Source organism: Anastrepha obliqua, chromosome 5 (genome assembly GCF_027943255.1).
Source record: "Anastrepha obliqua isolate idAnaObli1 chromosome 5, idAnaObli1_1.0, whole genome shotgun sequence".
NCBI lineage: Eukaryota > Metazoa > Arthropoda > Insecta > Diptera > Tephritidae > Anastrepha > Anastrepha obliqua.
In genome coordinates this window covers 115,330,737-115,348,927 of record NC_072896.1, presented here as the reverse complement: position 1 = coordinate 115,348,927, position 18,191 = coordinate 115,330,737, and the positions used below count along the sequence as shown (strand labels likewise).

General features: G+C 36.5%; 1 protein-coding gene across 1 annotated transcript in view; it reads right to left on the bottom strand.

Moving 5' to 3' along the window:
- The window catches only part of LOC129248420 (cell adhesion molecule Dscam2), a 229,806-nt gene that overhangs the window by 86,798 nt on the left and 124,817 nt on the right, over positions 1-18,191 (bottom strand). The window lies entirely within an intron of this gene.

Below are 18,191 nucleotides of genomic sequence, written 5' to 3'. Positions count from 1 at the left end.
AGCAACATATTTTAAGTTTAGTTTTCCTGATTGACTGTAACTGAGTGCTTTCGGAAGGCTAGTGAACAGATGAGTCGAGAGTAGGGCAGATGAGTCAAGAGCAGGGCAGATGAGCTTACATACTAGGACCGCTCCGTGTCTGCGAAAGCCCTCAGGATCTAATTAAGTGATTTACAGGGCCACAGTAGCCGAATAAGTAGATGCGTAACTAGCATTCGGAAGTGCGTAGGGTTGAATCTACATGCATGAAATACGAAAATTATAGAAAAAGTTTTTCTAATAGCAGTCTCCGCTCGACAAAGACAACTAGCAAACTTCCGAATGTATTTCAACCCTAAAAAAAACTCTTCACAAAAAAAAAAAATATATATATATTTGCCGTTCGAAGTTGACTTAAAACTGTAGGTCCCTCCTTTTGTGGAACAACATCGAGACGCACATAACAAATAGGAGGAGTAGCTCAGGAGCTTATTTATTTTTATCTACAGAAGCTCGCGCTATTGCCATAATTTTTACGTCTGCTATTAAGACGCCTCTGAAGTTCCCTAGTGAGCAGCACCAAAGTTTCCACTTTGGTAATGGTGTTAGGCGCGCTGAGCAGCGAAGATGCTGTCTTACCTGTCGAGCAGAGCAACCAGAATACAACCGACGTGCGCATTCTGGAACCAGTTATTAAACCCTGGAAATACCTCGTGACCGCTAGGAGTCAAAACGCGTTTTAGTAGGACACCATAAGTACTCGCAATGCGTAAAAGACCAAGTTCGGGTTTTCAGCAAATTTCGGTACGAACGGTCCTTAAATTTGCAGCCACCTTCAAGGTAGAACTGCAATCCTCGTGATTATTAACTGTGGGGCCTAGTTTAAACAAAGATTTACGCAAAACCTTAAAACGCTAGAGACGCTCTGAAGAAACTTATCATACAAGTGATGAACAGAATGGGCAAAAAGAAGTTGGTTCGTGCATGTATAGGCGCTACAGGCCTCGGGTGAAGCAGGCTTCAGTAACTGATAGTGGTAAAGTTTAACCATTTTCAGCCATGAAATGCGTCTGCTTCTATTGAAGTGAGATGTGAGCAACTATAATTATTTTTAAGCTGGTTTTATTTCTACATTTAATATTGTGGACTTTCCGACCTTTTTTGCAGTACTACCCATAGTAGGTGCAGGGAGGTACTCGCAGCTGTGTTCGGTTTATACGCCATTACGCTTCGATGCGTCTGGATTTCAAAGCCCCATTGCGGATATGAAATGCCAAACTATGGACACTATTTTTTTGTTTACTAAAGGTCGTCCCTCAGCAAGTCATTTCAAACCCCTGAGTGAGCTTCTGGCATGAAAAGTTTCACATAAAAACGTTTTGGCATTCGAAGTCGGCATAAAACTGTATAGAAACTGTTTTTTTTTTTTGTACTAGAGGTCGTCCCCTCGGCAGGACATTACAAACCTCTGAGTGAATATTTGATATGAAAAGTTTTGGCATTCGAAGTCAGCATAAAACTGTAAGGCTCATCATTTGCTGGACAAAATGAACACCAATTGGAGGAGAAGCTCCGACAAACACACATCACGGATAGATATAAGTGGATAACTGTTATAGCTAAGTTTCATCCTTGAGTAATATTTTGTAGCAGCTTAAGGGTAGATTCACACTATGGTGCCGATCACGGTTCGTTCTCGATCTAGTCTCGGATCGGTAAAATCTTTCGACATTTACATTTGTGTTCTTACATCGGTAAAGTCGCGATTCATCGTTCGTCGTTATTATCTTGAATACTGATATTGATCGTTATTTTTTAGTTATTCACCATTTGAATAAAACTTCAAAATTTATAATAAATCATGTATGCAATTACTTACCTTTTTCAAAAAACCAAGATTTTTCAGCTGTCATTGTAAAAACTTCGATCTGCACTCCTTTGCTATTGTCGAAAGACTGAACCGAGAACGCAACGTTATTCACACTATCAGTACAAGTCGCGGCAAGTGCGATCACGCTCCAGCAAAATATTCTTCGAACTTGATCGATGCTGGAGTGTGACTGTACCGAAACTTGAACAGCACGGATAGTGTGAATACAGTCATTGTTTTTCGTTTGTGAATATTTTACCGGACCGAGACTGGACCGAGAGCGGACCGTGATCGGCATCATAGTGTGAATCCGGCCTAAATCTCTTTTCATCCACAGCACTTCAATTGCAGCTGATGCGGTTGCTACATAGCAGCCGCCTACTACGCTAAAGCAGTTATTACTCCATATCCTGTGTGAGAAAAGCATATTTCTGCACACTCTACATACCCAGCAAACTACTACTTCCATACAAACAGTTGTGCTCGCGGCAACTGTACAAACGCGCTCACAAAAAGCTGAGCAAGAAAAAGAGCCACAAAAGGCAAGTACGCGCATATGAGTATATATCTACATACATACCCTTACATATACACATATGGCATATGAAACATTACCGCCTATTCGCGCGCTGAACACTCAATAACCCCACCAATAGCGGAGCCTATTTGCCGCTGCTACAACGTAGTAATTAAAAAGCCTCATTCGCATGCTGACTGCCCGAAAGCAATTGTCAACAAGATGCTGCCTACTTCTACATACATTGGCTGTGCTACCCACCACGGCGCAGCAGTGCAATAAGTACTCAACAAGCAAGCAGAGAAATGAGAGCACCGCGACAGTCGGAGTACCGCATACTGAGGTGGAAGGTGGCATTCAAGCCTCGCTACTGCATATTTAGTTCAAACGGTAGTATACTTTTGGAGTTCGAGAAAGGAGAAATGAATGGAACTGTTGCATTGCGGCCGATGCTCAGCTGTGCATACGTAGCGTAAACGACTGTGTAGTAGTAGGAGAATGGCGCACATTTCTTAATGACACTAATAAAGTCGCGAAGGCTTGAAAGCCAGCAAAGTAAGTAGTGAAATAATATGAATTAAAAATAAAACAAATGTACAACTAGAGGGTATTTCAAGTTCGATATTATTTAAATTTTTCAGATTAATTTCATTTTTATAATATTAAATATTTGATTTATTTGGGTGATATAAAAATTTAATGAAATTTTAGGCATTTAAGTGTTTTCTTTTGTCAGCTGTCACACACACACGCAGATGTTAAGTGCAAAGTCTATAATTTACTAGAATGAGAACAATTTTGCTCGTGAACTGTATAAATCTACAGTTCGAACGAAAAAAAAAAATGTATTCAAAATCAAAATAGCAAAACTGTGAAAATTTGCAAATTCTCAGAAAATATCAAGAAAAAAGTCGAAAGTAATAAAATTTTTAATTTGAACGCCGTTCAGAGCCTTATCGGGGTGAAATTGAAATTTGAAAAGTCGAGCCAAGAAGCACCGAGAGATTTGGTAACTTCAAAAACACTCAGGCTAAAAAACCCATTGTATTTCAAGCTCTGGAAAATGAGAGGATAGATAGTGAAGGAGGAAAGGAGAGAAGTGACGGAAGGGAAAATATAGGATAAAAGAGAGAAATAGAGGTAGTTAGACCTGTAAGAATTTTACAGATTTTTTGGTAAATCTGAAAATATTCTCCATTTTGAGAAAAGGAATTTTGCTCGTTCTCATCACAACGGAACCTAAAATTCGCAGCCTTCCCCTAGCAAATGCAGAACACTCACAGGACGTATTGCGCCTGCTAAAAACAACAGTGAATTTAATATAAACTACCTTGCAGAATTGGAAAAGCTCCAGATTTTCATAAGTTTCGAGTGTTTATTTAAATTATTTTCTAATTTCAATATTTTTTTTTTTTTGTTTTGTGAAGTGTTAAGTAGGAAATCTCTCATTTACTAGAAGGAGTACGATTTTTCATTTCAATCTCTTATAAAAAGATATTAATCTAGTTTCAAACTTTGTGCAAATAAAAACAAAACAAATTTTCATCGAAATTCCAAAAAAAAAAATATATCAGAATTTTTAGAAAATTTTCGAGTATGCAGTTTTTGAAATAAATAAATAGCTGGCGCGTAGATTTCTGTTAGGCTGTTTGCTCCACAAATGGAGGGGCTACAGTTTTAAGTCGAACGTCAAATGGTTCTTATGAAGAAATACATTCGGAGGTCTGTCATTGCTTGCCGAGGTGCGATGGCTATTAGAAAAAAAACGTTTTCTGTTATTTAATGTTCATACACGGAGATACGAACCTCCGCACTACCGAATGCTAGTCGTGCACCAACCCACTCGGCTACGGCGGCCGCATAGTTGCAGTTTTTTTAGCTCATAGTTTTCAAGAAATTGCAAGTTCTAAGTGCCTTAAAAGTTGCTGTGATTTTTCATAATTTTTTTCCTGACGTTGTTGCTAATTTTTTACTTATAAAACAAAAGAAGATTCGTGTTCGTATGGAGAAAATATCACGGGGTATAATAGGTCAGTTTAGTACCATAAAGAGAATATTGCAGGTACTTAGAAATGTGATAAACGATTAGCGTCAAGTTTAAACCATACAGCGGATGCGATGGAATCTCCCGTCAAAGCTCTTTGCGCTTCTGACACATCATTAAAGTGGGGACGGACCTGGCGTTGCTTGCTGGAACACAACAACTTTCCTATTCGCCAATTTTGAGCGTTTCTGTTTTATTGCCTGCTTCAATCGAATCAGTTGTTGATGGTGGAGATCCGAGATGGGTGTTTGGTCTCATGCCTTCAAGGAAAGGATTTCCTAGAACTCCCGTCAGTTGTAGCTGATGGATATCCGAGATGAGTTTTTGATCTAAAGGCTTCAAGTGGAAGATTTGCTTACACTCCCGCTTAAGCAAAACTTTTTTGGCCTTTAATAATTTAATTAATACAAGCTTGGGAACGCTTCAACGTCTCCCAAAATATTTTTCGCCTGTCCTTCTCACGCATATGCGACTCGATTTAACGCCTTTCTAGTAGTCCTTAAGTGGCCACCTCAAAGATGTAATAGAATGTGAATAAACCAAAAACTATTTAAGCTTTGAAAAGAAGTTAACATTCGACGTGAAATTGCTGAGTTAGGCTCCCAATTATGCCTAAATGTCATTGAAAATTTCATCAAAGGGGGACTATTGTGCATACCCCCTACCCCCTAATGAGTTCCCATTCAAAATATTTGCCTGCTATGAATAAAAAAAAACGCAGAAACTCGAACTTGACGCACCCTGTACGAACACTTGAATAACTACAAATAAACTAGCGGCAATTTAGAAGTGAAGCACGGCAAAGAACATAAAAACTCACGAGCGTTAGAAACAAAGCATGAAAGTAGGAGCCAAGTGAACGATTTGCAACAACTTGAGACTGAGGCGCAAACCAACTAAGTGGATTGCCAAGAAAAGAAAGCTCGTTTAAGTTGCCGCTAAAGTAGAGAGAGAAAAAAATTGCATGATTGTCGCGTTTACCGGCGTTAGTCCCGTGGGCGATAATGCAACCAAGAAAAAGGAATCGCGCTTGTGCTTGTTTCGCTCTTAGCATATTTGAGTGTGTGTGTGTGCGGTGCATTAAATGCACCTCACAACTGATTACTGCGCGTCAACTAGGGCCAGTAGCTTTTGCATGTAATTGTAAAAAGAAAGTTTTTCTCAAATTAATTGCTATGCACAGGATATTCTGCAGGTGCAATGGTAGCAGCTGCAGTTCAAATGCATTCACAGCAGTTTGAGCGGTAAGTTAAGGGGTTGTTAAATTTTTTTTCGTTTTTAGTAGCTTTAATGGCTTTTTGTTTAGTAGCTTTAGTGGTGGAGAGGTAGTTGTTGTAAAAAATAAATCGCTAACATCTACTTAAATGGTCCTGATTTGGCAAATAGGAATAGATTAAAAAAAAAAACTTTTTTTATTAATTATTATTAACTCTTCATCGACCGCTCGCTTATGACCGAATTGTAATTGTTTATTAAGAATTGGTGCCACGATGAAGTTTGTAGAAAAATATAATAATTTTTGTGATTAGTTAATTTACTAATGAACTTTACTACTACAGTTCATTTTTGAATGTCTATAAATAATTAATTATTTTCGAAAAATCCTGCTAAGCTCCCTAAAATAGACTTGAAAAAGTTAGTTGATGCACACTTACAAATTTACAGTTAACTTCAAAGTGATGTAAAGTTAATTAAAACAACATAAATATTCAGCATTACGAGCCATGAAAAATATTGTAAAAATGAAAAAAATTAAAGTTCACTTTAAAGTTGCTTATAGGCAATTAGCTAGTAAAGCTCACTTTATTTCTTAGATGAAATAGCCAAAAAATATATAATGTTTTTGCGATGCGGTGGCAAAAGGGAAATTGTAAAAGTCTCTTCAAAGCGATTAAACTAAACTAAAAAAAATCTTACCAGATAGTTCAAGAAACGAACCTATTTAAAGGCCACTTTAAAGTGAGCAATAAGTATACCGACTCGGCTAGTAAAGCTCACTTTCTTGGTTAAATGGGGAAAAAAATTCTAGCAAACATTTGAGCAAACAAATAGATTTAAAGGTCACTTTTAACAATAGTCTATCGGTTAGAAATCAGATCCTTATCCCACAGTTAAGCAAACTAAATGATTTAAAGATCACTTTAAAGTGAGCTATAGTCTATCGGCTCGACTAGTAAAGCTTATTTTATTAGTTAAATTAGAAATACAAAAAATATCAGGTAGTTAACTACACAACAAATTTTTAGAGCCACTTTAAAGTGAGCTATAGTCTATCAGTTAGCTTACTATTGCTCACTTTATTAGCTAAATAAAAAAAATTCTTATCAGGCAGTTGAGCAAACGAAATGATTTCTAAGCCACTTTAAAGTGAGGAATAATCCACCGGCTAGGCCAGTAAAGCTCCCTTTATTCATTATCTTCAAAAATTATGGATCAGAATGTGGAACAAAGAAAAATATTTAAAAGCGACTTCAAAGTGAACAATAATTTATCGGCCCGACCAGTAAAGCTCACTTTAAGAGCTAAATGAAAAAATAGTAATATTTCAGACAGTTGAAGAAAAATATTCTATTGACTCGATTGGTAAATCCGAAAAAAAAACTGATCAGTTAGTCGAAGAAACGAAAAGATTTGAAATGCCACTTTAAAGTGAGGAATAATCCACCAGCTAGGCTTGAAAGTCACATCTCTTTCGAATGCAGTACCTCTCGCTTTTGCAAACTCTCGCTAGCAGGCAAATCAGTATAGCCATGGCCTTCGTTTGCAGTTGAGTTCGGGCAAGATTGTATGGCATCGAATGGTTGGTCAATTCTCTCGAATACTCCCAAAGCATCTAAAATAAATAAATAAATAACTGGCCCGTACACTTTTGTTAGGAGATTAATCGAGGCGGAAGTTTGCCAATGCTTGGCGAGGGGCGACCGCTATTAGAAAAAACTTTTTCTATAATTTTGGCGTTTCATGCATGAAAATTCGAGCCTAAGCACACTCGAAGTCACGCATCAATCCATTCGACTACTCCAGCTGCCCAAAGCATCTAGCGTTTAAGATTTCTCGAGACTGCGTCCAAAACAGTCTCATCTTTGTTAGGCATTGATGATATATTACAAGGTTTAGCCATCCGAGGCAAAATTGTGAGAGCAACTTTGGCTGCCACATCATCGAGGACTCGACAACAGAATTCTGCATATTCATTTTACTCGTATTCACACTCGCCCAAACAATCGTTGCTCAGACGGTTACGACAGTTTTTGCGTAAACAAACAGTTCTCATAACCCCGGTTACCTAAGCAAATCAGCTGATTCCTCCGCAACCGCTGAGTTCCGATTAGCCGTCTGATGTAGGACACGCCTCTATATTCTATAAATCGTGTTTGTAGACATCGAGATGTAGTATAAAAAACCCCGATAGGGGATTTCTAGGGAGTCAGTTTTATTTATAGGTGAAAGGCTTTGCTTCGCAATTGCTTGATTAGTCCAAAGTAGGCAAGAGCTATTCTTTGTTGGATTTCCAAGCGATCATTATTGGTGGTACAAATAAAGTCCCTTCCACCCATAGCAATACATGAAGATTTTCAGCATGCACACAGCATCCAGCGCAGAGCTAAAACCATTGCATAACAATTTTAAAGCAGAAAGTGCGGTTACATCAGTAATGGAAAAACAATGAGTAGCACCAACAGTAACGCCTCATAACCACACCTGCAAACATATGCACACATGATATGCCTTGCCAAGTCAAACCCGCCGCAAAGTATGATACTTCAAGGGATGGCAAGCAACACAACCCAACAACGCCACACCAACAAAGGCAACTAAGGAAGAGAACGTAGGAAAGCGAATTACAGAAACGAGTATGAGGAAACCAAGCAACGCGGCGAAGCTCGTATGTATGAGTTTTAGCAGCAGTAGGGTATGCCAAGACTAGCAAAAGAATAATAAGAACAGAGCCAGAAAAGCACATTACGACTCTTAAGCAGCGCTAGAACAAACTAAGGTTCCTCCTACGGGTCAATAACATTAGCATCAAGGCAGGCACTTCAGTGAAAGTCGAAACGCGCGCGTATGAGTGTGAGTGCACAGACGGATGTAGAGATACCGCGCACTACTTACAATGCAAACTCCGCTTCCTGCGTGAGGGTAGGCAAGTTACAAAGAATCTTCAAACCGAGCATAAGCCGCACATCGACATATGCATGAATGTATTTGGAGCAGCGCTGCAGAAGAGTAGAAGTCCTCTAATACAAAAAGGACGCACAAATACTTATGCTTGAATGATTAAACAATTATAGTTAGCTTAGATGAATGGTGAAATGATGTTAAACCTAAACCGAGCGACGGCAGCAATGAAGTGACTTCCAACTGACGCAACATACCCCACATCTTACGCCTCTTAAAGGCGTTCGTTCATGAGCTGAGGTCAACGAAATGCAGCAAAGGTTAGATTTTAGTACTCATATCTTAGTATTTGCAGCGGCTTAGTGCAAATACACTCATTTAAGACCATTATTAATTATCAGTTGAGAAGATCTTTATATGTAAGAGCACAGCTAGCGTGAAAATAGCTACTTTGAAATGGGTTAGCCGGCTGCCGCATTACTACCCGCCTTCTAACACTCCAACTCAACATTTTTGCTTTTCATTCGCCGTTAACGGTGGCCAAAAGCGTTGAATTTGATTGCGCCTCGAACATATGCCACATGTGTGATGGACTACACACACACATACACGCACGCACTCACGGATATGCTCGTACGCACACTGAAGTAAGCGAGCTACAATTAATTTTTCCTGTTTCAGCACAACTGCTGCCACATCAAGTTTGCGCAAAGGCACTGAAGTGTGCGGCTAAGTTCAGTGAAGTTGTTGGCAAAAGAAATACATACACCTGTGCTCAAAACAATAGCAGCGCGACATTTTGCAGGGCTCTGACCAGTATTTATTTTTTTTTAATTTTATTTTTTATAAAAACATAGGTCATATTACAACAAAATCCATATGACTCAAAGCTTCAAGCTTTGTTAATAATTAAAAAAAGTGTCAAACTTTTTTTCAGAATTTTTAGAAGAGTTCTGGATATGCAGTTTTGTATAACAACTAATTTTAAAAAATTCAACAAATTTTCATAAAAGTTTCAAACATTTTATGCTGAATTTTTAGAAAAACTTAGGGTTTGCAGTTTTGCATAATAAATAATTTAAAAAAATTCAACAGATTTTCATGAAAATTTCAATTTTTTTTTTCAGAATGTTTAGAAAAGTTCTGGATATGCAGTTTTGTATATCAATTAATTAAAAAAAATTCAACAAATTTCCATAAAAATTACAAATTTTTCTTTAAAAATTTTTAGAAACTTCTGCATATCCAGTTTCGTATAGTAAATAATTTGAAAAAATTCAACAAATTTTTAACTTCACATTTTTTTCCAGAATTTTCACAAAAGTTCTGGATATGCAGTTTTGTATAAAAAATAATATAAAAATATTTAACAAATTTTTAATTTCACATTTTTTTCAGAATTAAGAAAAAAAAATTTTTCAGAAATAAATTCTGAATATGCATTTTTGTATAATAAATAATTCAACAAATTTACATAAACATTTGAAACTTTAAATTTTTCAAAAACTTCTTGGTAGTCAGTTTTTCTTAAAATTGCATATCCAGAAGCTTGAACTTTTGTTGAGCAGTTTTAACATTTTTTTTTAATTTTTCAAATATTTTAAAACTAAAAAAAATATGTTTAATGTTTTGTAAATCTTTTTAAATTTTATTACAATTTTATATTTTAATTTTTTTAATTCTTAAAAGACTGGCAACTATATTTTTATAAAAAAATTAAAAATAAATAAATTGTCAAAACTTCGCAATTCGCGCTGCTATTATTGTGAACACAGGTATATACACACACACACACACCCACGATGCGAAGTGAGCTTGCATTTGCAGCATGGTGAAATATGTGTTGGCGGTTGTGTTACAACTTTTTAATCTCATATTCATTAGCCGCATATGAGCTCAGTGCTTCAAGCTCGTCCGCTCCGCTGACCCGATGATAGTAATTTCTTTTCGCCTGCCATCAGCTGCACAATCAACGCAGGCAGCAGACAGCGCTATCAATCTAAATTCTCGACTTTCTCTTCCCCCGCTTTAGCTTCGCCACAAATATCCTGTTTGCTGCTTTATGGCTCTTCTTCTCTCTAAATATACATTTAGGTTTTACTACAGCGAAATCTTCGCGTTGCTTAATTTTACAATTAACTCAATCAGTTCGGTCTTGGTTTTGTTATTCTTGCGCGTACGTTTGTATTGCTGCGTATGCGTATCTGTTGGTGTTGTTGGTAAGTAGCAAAAAATAGGGCTGTCCAAGTCTTTCATGAAATTCATTTATCTTAGAAACAGCCGCACACACACACACACTCATATGTAGCAAACGAATTAAGAAAAAAAAACCAAGATAAATTGCATTACTCAACATGTGATTAATGTTTGTATGTATGCGAGTGAGTGCGAGTATGCGTTATCAGGAAACCAAATATAATAATAAAGGGTCTACTAGGTATTTTCTTTCACATTCCCATCTAATATTCATATATGCTTCGGTATCAGCGCCAGGCTGAAATGCAATTGAAGTCTCAGTCGTGCACTGAATAGCTACCTTAATCTGAAACTCTATACAATCGGGTGTAATATCAGTTAGAGTTGCAGTAACTGCATCGGTCCTAGTCCGATTTTGTGTTTCATTCTCAGCAATCTAAGACTTGGGACTGCTGTATTTTTTTTAACTTCAGCCTCAGTAGCTATCCCGCTTTCACGCTCAATACCATTTTCAGAGCTTTACAAATTTAGTCACATTTTCAGAATATGAGTCTTAGTATTTACTTCAAACTTTGCATTCGTCTCAGTGCCCGATTCAGATTAGTCATAAGGCTAGCATTAGCCGTCACCATAAACAGAGTTATTAGTCTGAACCTCGACTTGAATAATTGGATTCAATTCAGTTCTTCATTAGTATTAACATAAACCTCAATCTGTATATCTATGTATATTTGCCACAATTTCTAAATTCTCTATACCTATCTCTACATGATGATCTTCATTTTCAATTGGTTTTAGTTTTCATATTTATCGTCATCTTCATCTTCATCTTCATCTTCATTTTCATCTTCATCCTCATCCTCATCCTCATCCTCATCCTCATCCTCATCCTCATCCTCATCCTCATCCTCATCCTCATCCTCATCCTCATCCTCATCCTCATCCTCATCCTCATCCTCATCCTCATCCTCATCCTCATCCTCGTCCTCATCCTCATCCTCATCCTCATCTTCATATTTTTTATTTTCATCCTCATCCTAATCCTTACCCTTGCCCTCATCCTCATCCTCATCCTTACCTCATCCTCATCCTCATCCTCATCGTCATCCTCATCCTTATCCTGATCCTGATCCTGATCCTGATCCTCATCCTCATCCTCATCCTCATCCTCATCCTCATCCTCATCCTCATCCTCATCCTCATCCTCATCCTCATCCTCATCCTCATCCTCATCCTCATCTCATCTTTATCTTCGTCTTCATCTTCTTCTTCATCTTTATTTTCATCTTCATCTTCATCTTTAACTGTAACTCTAACTCTAACTCTAATTAATTTTAACTTTGACTTTAATTTTAAGTCTAACTCTAACTTTAACTTTAACTTTAACTTTATTTCTATTTCTGTGCTTATCTATAATCTCTCCACTTCTCTCTTTAATCTCTCTATTTTTATTCATATTCTGCTTCTACACATTTCAGCCTCTATATATTTTTTTTATCTCTATCGTATCTCTTTTTCTCTTTTGTCCTTCATCTCTATCTCTAATTAATATTAGCCCCACTCTATAACCATTCGATAACCATTATTATTGTATCATTCATCAAGTCCTCTCTGTCCGATTCCCATTCCCAGTTATAGGTATGGATCCATTATCATTCGCATTGTCAAATCGCGGCAGTCGAACACCCAGTTTCACTCCACCATCTCTTTGCCTTTCTCACTAATCCCCACTTCCTCTTCTCTATCTGCGTTTAATATACACTGCCGTTTCTCTCCCAACTTTTAGTTCACATTTGATAATCTTCCTACGCATTTCGCCTTAACCCACCTACTGCATTTTAATCTAATTTGAAATCATTTCTAATTATATATGTTGAACTTCACAAGCTGTGACCTTGCTTCAAAGTTGTGGAAGTTTTCTTGGATTTAGTTGGTTTGGTTTTGTATTTTTTGTTTGTTTTACAATCTATGCATTTTCGTTTAATTTCCTTTAATTTACTTTTCTCTCTCTCTCCCACCACTTTCATCTAATTTTGTCGAATTTGCTCAAGCCCCACTCAACATCGAGTGTAGGTTTTAGCAGCAATGTATGCGTGTGTTTGTATGTGTGGCTTTTTGTGTGTGCAATTTATGCGGTTCATTAATAGCAGCTGATTGGTTCTGTACTCGAGTTTAGATTCATAATTAGCAATTATTTTGCAGTCATGCGGTTTTGGTCGTAAGCAGCTTGCATGCCAATTACATATGGAAATACAGATTTCATGTTTTCTCAAATCTAGTTTCTTCCCACTTTTCACTCATTATTTCAATAATTATGTATTCAATTTATTCAATATGATTTTTTCTTTAAGATGATGAGTTCAATGAAAAGTAAGGATAATAAGATACAAAAGCAACTCGTGGATAAAAAAAATATGATTTAACGCTATTGAGCAAATATATCTGCAAGAAAAACATGAGAAGCGCTTGAGGAGAGTATCAATGTGAATGACTTGAAAGCTCAAATATAGTTTCTGGCCTTAGACGATTGGCAAAGAATAGGAAGAATTTTGTTTTCCACCATGAAAATGTGCGATTTTATGCATGAAGGATGGCGCTGAAGGTGATTTCTGCACTGCGATGAGAAATTTTGTGCCATCTTTCTTATACACCAAGTTTTGCTCCGTCTAATTAGCATTTCTGTTTTAGATTTAGATTTAGATTTATATTTATTGGAGGTTTGCTATACGACCTCATGGCGTCGGCTTAGACGTGGACAACTATTCATGCCAAATCAGCAACTGAAACTTGAGAAAAGTTAGAAACTATGTAGGGGAACAGTACTTCGGGTACGCAAATAATTTTTTTTATGAAAAACAAAGCTGCAAATACTCCTCGTATATTGCGAGATAATTTAGAAAATAAATGTAGTGGTATACGCATTGTTTTTGGATATTTTTCTTTTCCGTATTTAAACCGCACGAACAGCTTAGTTACTTAGCAGCAATAGTGCCCCCTAAAATATGTTACAGCAATATAATTTCGACATGAACATTTCGCTGTTAAGTGATAACATCCTATGTAAAGTAGATTTCAACGCTCCTAACAGTGCTGCTAGTATGGTAAAGCTGTTGTGAGTGTAACAAGACTTTCGCTACTAAAATTTAACCATTAAAGCATAAAATTTAACGTGCCGAATATACCTGTCTGAAATTCTATACAAATGCTTTGCAATTTCTTACATGAAAAGACACAAAAGTTTAAAAGAGTAAAAAAGCTACAAGAAAAAAATTATATTATATAATATATTTCATTATTTTAGTGAAACTTTGCGACACAGTCCAAAATCGAATCAACAATTTCAGCAAACTCATGCTTTTATTGCTAAAACGAGTTCGTTGTGAAAACGTGTCGAAGCACCACTTCACTGAAAGAGAATTTCATTAAAAATCACAAACACGCACGTATCTATTAGCCACATACGTACAACAGTTCCATAGCAATTGAAAAAACAAAAACAACACTAATGAAATCTTTGACAGAAGCAAGTGTGCAAAAAAAAAAATTGTAATAAAATAGCATATTATGCTATCCATCAAATGACATGGTGATATTCTATGCCCAGCGATTCCTGTGAAAGTTGAATGGATAAATGAATAAAAGAATGTATTGTGCGTTGAATGACAGCTGGAATGGCACGTGAAATAATTCAACAATGTAAATGTGATAAGCTGCAGAATCGCTGTTATACTTCACTTTTGATGGAGTGTGAAATGGTGCAGCTGCTAAATTATGTTATAGCAAATGGCCCTCTGCTAAATTACTTAATCTATATTTTGAAGGGAATTTATGTGTGTATGTGTGGACCATATAATAAAAAAGGCATGGCTTCAAGTAGATTGAATGAAATTCTGTTATGTATACTTTTGTGAAACTGTTGATACTGTTGATCAAATTTTATTGGTCTAAATTTGTATTTGTTTCTTCAATTCGTAGGTGGAACTTTTGTGTATTTGGGCAAAAAAAAATTTAAATTATTAGATTAGTCGTTAGTAGGGCTTATGTCACCTAAATATGAGGTAATTGATTTTTCATTGTTTTTGGTGACAAAATTCAATTCAATGTTACATCTTTTTTTAATTTCAAGTGTCACTTGCTTTTTGCTTTCAGCCGAGTCAGTATTCCAAGCACAGGAATCACACTTTTGGGGTTATTAAATTCATTTCTGCTCGCTTATCTGCGAATAGTATGACGCTCACCACAGCCTTTTTGTCAAATCAAACTTTATTGGGCGGGAAGAGGGAAAATTGCTGGGTATATTCTTACAATAAAAAAAAATTAAATCTAAAAAATAACGTGTACTACTCCGAGCGTTTATCACCCGCACAAACACAGCAATTCCAGGACCGCAGCAACGGCACAAATTACCGCAAGGCAATACCAATAAATCCGACACAGGAATGGAAAGCACTTTATAGTACGCACAAGCACTAGCCAGGAAACGGAAATAAGCGCCAAAAAGTATGCACCAAAAAAAAAATCCCCAAAAAAAAAATTGGACCAAAAAACGCCCCAAACAGTAGGCACCAAGGAAATCTAACGCCAAAAAGTAGGCACCAGAAATATATTTCGTACCAACAAACAAGCGACAAAAAGAAGGCAGTGTTATTTTTCACTAGAAATTAGCAACCACAAGGAAAAACTCAGCAACAATAGCCTAAAGTGTATCTAAGATATATATAAGGTTTAGCTCTCTCTCTCTCCTTTTCCTCTACGTTATATCTTTTTTCTCTCTCGCGGAACGAAAATGCACAAAACGTTGCATGGCCTTGAAATTTCACTCTCCATTTCCGCTCGTCCATCGACGCCTAAGAAATTAGATCAGAACATCAGCTACGTATAAAAACTTATTCAACAGCACAATATAAATCCAACCAAGCGGCAAAAAATAAGACGCCTTCAATTTAAGTTACATATTTAATTCATTCAAAAGGAAGCTTAGTACAGATGAAACGTTTGGGTTGCAGAAGTTCAGCAGAAATTTAGAAAAAGGACACAGAAATGTTTTACGAAAAAAAAGCAATAATAAATTGCAAAACAAATTTAATTCTATTTTTACTTTAGTACTCATAGGAAAAAAAATCGCAGAAAGCAAGAGAAAAAATGGGCCTACTTTTCCAGGAAAAAGAATTATCAGAAAATATTAAATTTTTATTAGGGGCTAAAGCAATGGGCGGTTATTGAAGCGAGCGGTTATTGAAGTGCGCAAATATTCGAGTATGTATATATATGTGTGTGTGTGTATAGCAAAATGACACTGATGTATGTATGTATACCTACGTGCACGCATACAAGTGACTACATATTTTTACATAAAGGGTGGTTAAATTTCAAGGGCTAATGTTGAATGTGAACCACACAATTCAAGAGCTAAAGGATGAGATAATTCGGCAATTATGCCTCAGCGTCATCGAAAATTTGGACCATCGGATGGAGGTGTGCCGCTGAGGCCGCGGCGGCCATTTGGCCGATATTTTGTTCCTTACGTAATTAAGCCATACCAATTGTATTTTATTCAAAATCAACACCGGCCCTTGAAACTTAGCCACCCTTTATATGTGGTAGGAAGTTTTCTGCGTTTTTCTAGGCGACTGCCAAATTTGGACAGGACTAATTTTTTTATTAAAAGAAGTTACGTCAATGTATTCAGTTCGTATTTTACTCGCTTTTATATAAGCAGAACCCAGGCAGTTAGGCGCACTTTCAATTAACTACTTTTCGATGGTCCAAAATTAGTATTTGATTTTCGGAAATGCATATATCCACTTTCTGATCGATAGAGTGCACCCAATTAGGTAAAAACTAAAAAAAATTATAAAGTAGGATTCAGCCAAATTTTTAAAGGAAGGCTGTGCATTTACGCACATAACTAGAGAAATACACTAACCTTTGGTCTACTCTGAGTCTAATCCGTAATGGTGAAGTCGGGCTAATATATGTAGTTCTAAACAGCGCAATGTACCTTCACATCGGGTACAGATAGGTTTTATTAAACTAGTCTCGGTCTAGTCCAGAATGATATGGTCGGGCCAATATAGTTCTAAATTGCAGAATATACCTCAACAGCAGGTACAGATAGGTTTTTTAACTAGTCCTGGTCTAGTCCGGAATGGTGCAGTTTGGCTAATATAGTTCCAAACGGCGAAATATTCCTCAACAGCAGGTACAGGTAGGTTTTATTAAATCAGTTGTACGTTCGTATGCTTTAATTGATACATTTGTATATGAGAGCGCTTGAATGCCTTGGCCTCAGCTTCACAGCAAAATATGTAATGCATATTTTTTCGAACAAACATCGCATTTCTAATGGTTTTTACTACGGTCTTAACACATTCTAGCTGATAAAAGTGGGCTGGGGCGTAACAATTTCAATGGCAGCATTTAGTGTACCACCCTCCCTTTTGGGACTTAAAAAAGGTAGAAGGTACGTTGCAGTAGCAAAATACTATTACAAAATACAATAGTAAGCAGTAAAAATACAACGCGATCTAATAACTGTTTTCCAAAAACTGTTTTTCTGCTTTAATGAAAAAATTGATAATTTCCCTTTACGAGGTTCTTCATTGCTTTCCCAGAAATTCGATTGCACATTCCTTCGCATTGTCGAAGTGTAGAATTTAAATTCAATAACACGATTAATACAATTTTTTCGCCATTCAATTAGAGCCCCTTCATTCGATTCCGAATTTCTATGGTCATTTTATTTTTAATATATACATTTTTTTTTTGTTGTATATAAAATGTTGGCAACCGAAATGAATGTCTAAAGCGAAAAAAGTTTAAGGGTCACAAATAAACTGCGGGCAGCCGCCGCACAAGTCAATTGTTTGGTGCAAAAGCGGATATTAAAAATGGGCAAGCGGTTTGAGGAAAAATATAATCAAATAAGGCAAGAAATTCCAGCTTCAAAATGTGGGCGAAGTAGGAGGTAAAGCAACAAATAAGCAGAGCCGAAATTCAATGGAAACAAATATAATACAAGTTGCTTAAGAAATATCAAAAAGAGAAAATAATGAAAATTCAATACAAACAAAAGCAACAACTACAATAAGTTACTACACTTTTCGTTTGGTGCTTTAATTTAAAATTGATTGGAAAATATTTGCGCACAGAGCAGACTGACATGTCTTTGGACGGTGGTAGGGAGCCATACGTAAGTATGTATGAATTTATGTAATGGTGTAATGTTGTAGGAAAAGTACATATACTCGTAATAACTAATGCGAACACAGTTCGAAACAGGCGATATTATAAACACATAAAGTAAAATGTAATACCAGTATACAAAAATTCACGATTTTTCTTTCATATGGAGAAAATGCGAAATATCGACAGGAAAAAAATTATCAAAAATTAGCGGTTATTTTGAGCGACTTCAAACTTGTACTTTATTATACTAAAATTTAATGAGCTCTGATACTGCGTAC